This window comes from Montipora capricornis, chromosome 2 (assembly GCF_036669925.1).
Source record: "Montipora capricornis isolate CH-2021 chromosome 2, ASM3666992v2, whole genome shotgun sequence".
Lineage (NCBI taxonomy): Eukaryota > Metazoa > Cnidaria > Anthozoa > Scleractinia > Acroporidae > Montipora > Montipora capricornis.
In genome coordinates this window covers 56,674,411-56,681,910 of record NC_090884.1, presented here as the reverse complement: position 1 = coordinate 56,681,910, position 7,500 = coordinate 56,674,411, and the positions used below count along the sequence as shown (strand labels likewise).

General features: G+C 37.3%; 1 long non-coding RNA gene across 1 annotated transcript in view; it reads right to left on the bottom strand.

Annotated features, from left to right (window-relative positions):
* Positions 1-831: 831 nt before the first annotated feature.
* LOC138038140 (uncharacterized) overlaps positions 832-7,500 on the bottom strand; it is a 12,415-nt gene continuing 5,746 nt past the window's right edge. The window contains exons 2-3 of the long non-coding RNA XR_011130195.1: positions 6,396-6,466; positions 832-4,004 (exon numbers count right to left, since the gene is read on the bottom strand). This is a non-coding gene — a long non-coding RNA (uncharacterized lncRNA). The remainder of the gene's footprint in view (positions 4,005-6,395; positions 6,467-7,500) is intronic.

Here is a 7,500-nt window from a genome sequence, read left to right as displayed (position 1 = left end):
GGTGGTTGATTGTATCAAAGGCCTTCTTTAAGTCGAGAAAGACGACTTCATTGACTTTTCGTTGGTCAACTTTACACTTTGAAGAGTATGTAGCCTGAAGTAGAGCAGTGACAGTCGAGTGAATTGTGCGAAAACTGTATCGGTATTTATATATGTAATTGTTGTCTGCGAAATATGTATCGGGTTGTAAGTTGATATTTACGTCAATGTCAATTTGTCTCGGACTTATTTGGTATAAGAGGATTAATCAAGTCCTTTTTAATTTACGGATCATGAAGCATTTGGGTAACAGTGGCTGGAGGGTGGTAGTTATTAGCACACTACTAGATTGCTTTTCTCTGGATCCTGTTAAGTGAGGCAATATGTTTTTGGAAATGTGGGTCTCAAGTAGCACCGGAACATTCTAGGTTCGGACGCACTATAGTTGTAGAGATAGTTTTACTATATGGCAACAGGAGCTCATTAAAGGAGCCTGTATGTCTACTAATCCGTTAAGGCTACTCTTTCCGGAGTAAATTTATTTTTAGGAAGAGGTTTTTCGTGTGAAAAGTGTCATATTTCCGTGATGCTGACATAGCTCTGTTTTGATTGGCTTTTAGACCAGTGGGCGAGGCAGCCTCGTTCAGATATAATGAGAGTTAACATTGGATTGCTTCTTTATACACACATATATTTAGTAAATGTATGGCTGTCGACGTAATACTGGGAAGAATGTGAAAATATGGTGGTCTATACAACCGTGACGTAAGACACTTAAATTGGGCGTACATGAAGCAATCTGTGAACGGCCATTGCCGCAGTCACGCTTGAGTGAAGTGTTAGGGTAGATTGTTTTTCTTTTTGGGGATGACATTTGAACTAAATAAGATGATGATTTACAACAATTCCGTGGATGTTAGACTTGCCACAAGTCGACCTCACGATAATCCCAGGAGAAAATGTTTTAGCGAGCGAATCGTGATTTTTCGTACGCGAAGTAAATGAGCGAGCGACGAAGTCGCGAGAGGTCGACTTGTCTCGCTTGCAAGGTTTTCATTTGTGTCTCGCGCCAAAAAGGGGATGACGTCATTCGCAACTCCTTCACTTGATGGCGCAATCCGACGAAAACAGTCGAACATGTTTGTTTCTACGAAATCGAAAGAGAAAATTTGTTGACATTGTGCTAAAGGTATCAGAAACAAAGATGAAATAAAACGAAAGCTTATTTTCAATCCCGAGTCGCCGCTTGGAAAGTAGATCTCCAGTGGTATTTTTTGGACCAACACTTGTGCCGTGATTTGTGCTGATAGAAACGAAACACTAATTCGAAAGATTAGCAAGTAGGGGAAAGTTTCGAATCGTCAAGAAAGTCAATTGATTTCACTCATGAAAGATCAGGTAGGCTTCAGGTGTAGGGGACGTACTAGACCGGGATTAAAAGATACATCTTATTGAAACTTAAGCTGACCATTTAGCGATGCAATGACTCTCGTCGATGAATACACGTTCATTTTTAATTTTTTTTTGTTCCATTCGACGAAAAATGTATCGATAGTCGTTGAGAATCGCCTCGCAACTTCCAAACACCAGTTTATACTTAAGATTTTAAATGTGTTGTCTCCTACATATGACGCCCTAATGCCACGACAATTGCGACTGCACATTAGTATACTATGACAAATTAACTGCATAGTTAGACCGAATTTACAAGTTACATCGAACTGTATGAGGTGCGCCACCCGCCAGTTCCGATGAAAAATACTACAAATTAGTATACTATGACAAATTAACTGCATGGTTAGACCGAATTTACAAGTTACATCCAACTGTATGAGGTGTGCCACCCGCCAGTTCAGATGGAAACTACTACAAATTAGTATACTATGACAAATTACCTGCATGGTTAGACCTACTTTCAAAGTTACATCGAACTGTATGAGGCGCGCCACCCGCCAGTTCAGATGGAAAATACTACAAATTAGTATACTATGACAAATTAACTACATGGTTAGACCTACTTTACAAATTACATCGAACTGTATGAGGCGTGCCACCCGCCAGTTCAGATGGAAAATACTACAAACTAGTATACTATGACAAATTACCTGCATGGTTAGACCTACTTTACAAATTACATGGAACTGTATGAGGCATGCCACCCGCCAGTTCAGATGGAAAATACTACAAATTAGTGTACTACAATATGACAAATTAACTACATGGTTAGACCTACTTTACAAATTACATCGAACCGTATGAGGCGCGCCACCCGCCAGTTCAGATGGAAAATACTACAAATTAGTATACTATGACAAATTAACTACATGGTTAGACCTACTTTACAAATTACATCGAACTGTACGAGGCGTGCCACCCGCCAGTTCAGATGGAAAATACTACAAACTAGTATACTATGACAAATTACCTGCATGGTTAGACCTACTTTACAAATTACTACTTTACAAATTACATCGAACTGTATGAGGCGTGCCACCCGCCAGTTCAGATGGAAAATACTACAAATTAGTGTACTACAATATGACAAATTAACTACATGGTTAGACCTACGTTACAAATTACATCGAACTGTATGAGGTGCGCCACCCGCCAGTTCAGATGGAAAATACTACAAATTAGTATACTATGACAAATTAACTGCATGGTTAGACCGAATTCACAAGTTACATCCAACTGTATGAGGTGTGCCACCCGCCAGTTCAGATGAAAAATACTACAAATTAGTATGCTATGACAAATTACCTGCATGGTTAGACCTACTTTACAAATTACATCGAACTGTATGAGGCGTGCCACCCGCCAGTTCAGATGGAAAATACTACAAACTAGTATACTATGACAAATTACCTGCATGGTTAGACCTACTTTACAAATTACATGGAACTGTATGAGGCGTGCCACCCGCCAGTTCAGATGGAAAATACTACAAATTAGTGTACTACAATATGACAAATTAACTACATGGTTAGACCTGCTTTACAAATTACATCGAACCGTATGAGGCGCGCCACCCACCAGTTCAGATGGAAAATACTTCAAATTAGTATACTATGACAAATTAACTACATGGTTAGACCTACTTTACAAATTACATCGAACTGTATGAGGCGTGCCACCCGCCAGTTCAGATGGAAAATACTACAAACTAGTATACTATGACAAATTACCTGCATGGTTAGACCTACTTTACAAATTACTACTTTACAAATTACATCGAACTGTATGAGGCGTGCCACCCGCCAGTTCAGATGGAAAATACTACAAATTAGTGTACTACAATATGACAAATTAACTACATGGTTAGACCTACGTTACAAATTACATCGAACTGTATGAGGTGCGCCACCCGCCAGTTCAGATGGAAAATACTACAAATTAGTATACTATGACAAATTAACTGCATGGTTAGACCGAATTCACAAGTTACATGCAACTGTATGAGGTGTGCCACCCGCCAGTTCAGATGAAAAATACTACAAATTAGTATGCTATGACTAATTATCTTTCAATCATTGTTGCCACATGCAGATGTGTTTATTAGAAAGATATCACTTGTGTTTGATGTATTTGCCACTGAACGATGACTCACAATTTCCTCAGACCCAAGGGACAGTGAAACCTTTCTTGATTTTTGTCAAAAAACTTACAGTATATGAACAGAGAAGTCACTGATTGTTGCAGTGAATATTTCTCCCTTGTATTCACCCAGTTCAATGTGAGAGCATTCGACTCTTCCATAATTACCTGATGTCTGGAACAAATTTACTTGACCCAGCTAAAACAGTTTGACCTAATAATGTTCACAAGGTATATCCAAAATGGCAATGAAACCTCTACCCTCCCAAGTTTTGACACAAAGACATCAATTATTATTCACAATTGCATCACAATTTGCAATCAGCACTGTCTGTTTCTTGCATCTCAGGAAATTCCCTCCAATTAAATTTCAATGCTCAATTTCCTTCAGCACTGCATCTTGTGGTTGAAGACAAAAGTACATGAAGGCCCTGGAAAAGAGTCACACCAGTCAATCAATCAATTTATATAATTTCATAACATCATTTTCGAAGAATGTTGTAACAAATCACTTTGCCATTCATAAGCAATGTTCCTGTGTAGGTGAAACTGAATAATGAAGCTAAGAGCTAAAGGAATTATTGCAAGAAACTTGTATCTTACCATGACGAGCTTAGGCAGACAAAAAAATATATGCAAATGAGCTTACGGTGATTTGAAATCACCCTTAGCTAATCATTAAGTGTAACTCAAGAACTCATTTCGCAAGTTTAGGTGTCGCAGATATCGCATCAGAGTCCGCTTCTGACATATTCAGTTACTTTTTTTTACACCTTTTAAGTCACAACGGAGAAGCATAAATCCACAAAACGTCATTCAGGGAACATTTTCCAGAGACTTTGCCTCATGTAGCTTGTGTGGCATGCAGCAATTCTCGCGAGGATTTTAGAGTAATTCTTGCTCGCACAATTCTGCAACACTGTAGCAAATACGCATAACTCGCTTTCAATTTTCGTATGCTTTGTATGTACAAAATTGGTTCCGCCTTCAGATAACAACAGTCCAAAACTGGACTGACTACCCAAGAGAGACAGAACTTATTAGTACAAAATAATAATTATTACAAAATTGGTTCTGCCTTCAGAGAACAACAGTCCAAACTGGACTGACTACCCAAGGGAGACAGAACTCATTAGCACAAAATAATTATTATTACAACATTGGTTCTGCCTTCAGAACTCATTAGTACAAAATAATAGTTATTACAAAATTGGTTCTGCCTTCAGATAACAACAGTCCAAAACTGGACTGACTACCCAAGAGAGACAGAACTTATTAGTACAAAATAATAATTATTACAAAATTGGTTCTGCCTTCAGATAACAAAAACAGTCCAAACTGGACTGACTACCCAAGAGAGACAGAACTTGTTAGCGCAAAATAATAATTATTACAAAATTGGTTCTGCCTTCAGATAACAACAGTCCAAACTGGACTGACTACCCAAGAGAGACAGAACTCATTAGCACAAAATAATTATTATTACAACATTAATTTGGTTCTGCCTTCAGATAACAAACGTCCAAAACTGGACTGACCACCCAAGAGAGACAGAACTCATTAGTACAAAATAATAGTTATTACAAAATTGGTTCTGCCTTCAGATAACAACAGTCCAAAACTGGACTGACTACCCAAGACAGACAGAACTCATTAGCACAAAAAAATTATTACAAAATTGGTTCTGCCTTCAGATAACAACAGTCCAAACTGGACTGACTACCCAAGAGAGACAGAACTCATTAGTACATTTAATAATTATTATTACAAAATTGGTTCTGCCTTCAGATAACAACAGTAAAAAATGGACTGACTACCCGAGAGAGACAGAACTTGTTAGGGTAAAATAAAAATGATTAAAGAGACTGGTTATGCCTTTTGATAACAAAAGTCAAAAACAGACTATCACATACAAGAAATTATTCAAAATGCAATCTGTTTTGCAATAATAATTTAATATTATAGATACTTTTAAAGATTACATTGAAACTGATCAATGTACTTCAGGTCTGGTATCCAGCTAGCAGCCTAAGGCTGTATTCTGTCTATTACATATATGTAGTCTGTTTCAGTCTGACCTCTACTCAAAAACAACAAACAGCACTTTCCTATGCTAAATTTCTCATTGGGCTAGCTCTGGGGCATTGAGGTACACAAGCAACCCCACCATGACAAGGTATGGACTATGCGGTGGTTGCAAAGTACAAAATGATCAGAAAATCGTCTGGCATTACACAGAGTAAACTCCCAGGAGTCAATCAGTTTAGTAAAAATTTACAAACTAACAAACAAAACAAATGACAAATTATCCTAATGATCTTTTGCTTATTAGCTTGGCTCCACATAACAAGCTAAATTATGCTTCACAAATTATTATTATTATTATCATTATCATTATCATTATTAGGATATGTTGGTCAACTTTGTTTTTCATGCTCGACTGGTTATTTCATATCCAACAAGCCTGAATGCAATAATATTGTTTTATTGAAAATGTCCCCAAAATAGAGAGAAATCTACTGACTTCATTGTGTAACTGTATATTTTCAGCTGACATGTACCCTTTCCATCATTTTGTAGAGCATGGAATATTAGCTCATATACCAGGATGGCAGGGCCAATGAAAACTTCTGAATTGTATTACACAATGATAAAATTTTAATATTTATTATGTTAATAGACATCACAAAATTTACATAGTCTCACTTTGAAAGAGAGCACAAAACAATTTATCTCATTGGTCTCTGTGCAATGTACATGTATGTAGTGTTTCCATGGTACTTTTAAAAATACAAGACTTTCCTTAAATAACAGTTACCTACCTTTTAGAAACGTCCCATTCAAGACAACCTCCACCAGCCCTTTTTAGCTGCCAAAGACCTAATACATTGCCCTGAAACAAAATATGGACATATAAAAACCCTACAAGGTCAGCTTCATGACCCGACATAATGGTTATGGTAGGAGCTACAAATTTGACCGGCTGGAATTCCTTGTTGACACCCTGGCTTACAAACTTATATGGAAGCCTGTGACAACATCCCTAAGTGTCCACCTTACCAAACTGACCATTTTGTACATGTAATAAAATCAATAATAATTATTTATTGTTGAATTTTTCATACCTTTTTATTGATAAAATGTCTGAATTAGTGTTTGAAGGGTACAACTCAAAACAAATTTTGGAATAAAGCACTCAAAGCACTAGCTTGTGAGATTTCCCATATCCAATTAAAACAGTGGAGCAATCATGCCAAAAATTGTCTCTTAAAACAAACGTTTTGAGATATGTATAAAAATTCCTCAAGATGGCTTTTTGTGTATTGTTATGAATAGGCCATTTCCGAGTTCCTGTCTGCTTCCTCTTCAAAGCAAGTCTAAGTGCGAAGTCTTTGTGATGGTAATTAGGTCTACTTTACATATGAATGAAAACTAATTTTCAGGAGAAAAATTTCGCACTTAGACTCGCTTTGAAGAGGAGGCAGACATGAATTCGGAAATGGCTTATTAGATTAACAACCCGCTCCCTCGTGAGAGTGACACTTATAGATCGTTTTCACTGTCACGCAATAAAAAAATAAATCGAAAACCATCCAGTGGAAAAAGTCAAGACTTCGTGATGTTGTAGAAGATAAATGAAGAAGACACTTCTCCAAGTTTTAGGCCCGTGCGTTTCCTCAAACTTCAGATAATCGTCGAAATGTTTCGCGGAAATTTACAGAGTCCAGTATGAAAACGCCATGTTGGTGCACATCTGTGGTGCACCAATATGGCGGCCGGAAAATAGTGTCAACATCTGTTACTTACTTTGGCTATCTAGGCGAGTGATCATCTGTACTGAACAGACAGCTATTTACTTAAGCACTTTTCCTAATGCTTTAAATTCTAAAAAGGCTCAACACCATGAGATAAATATATATTTCTCAA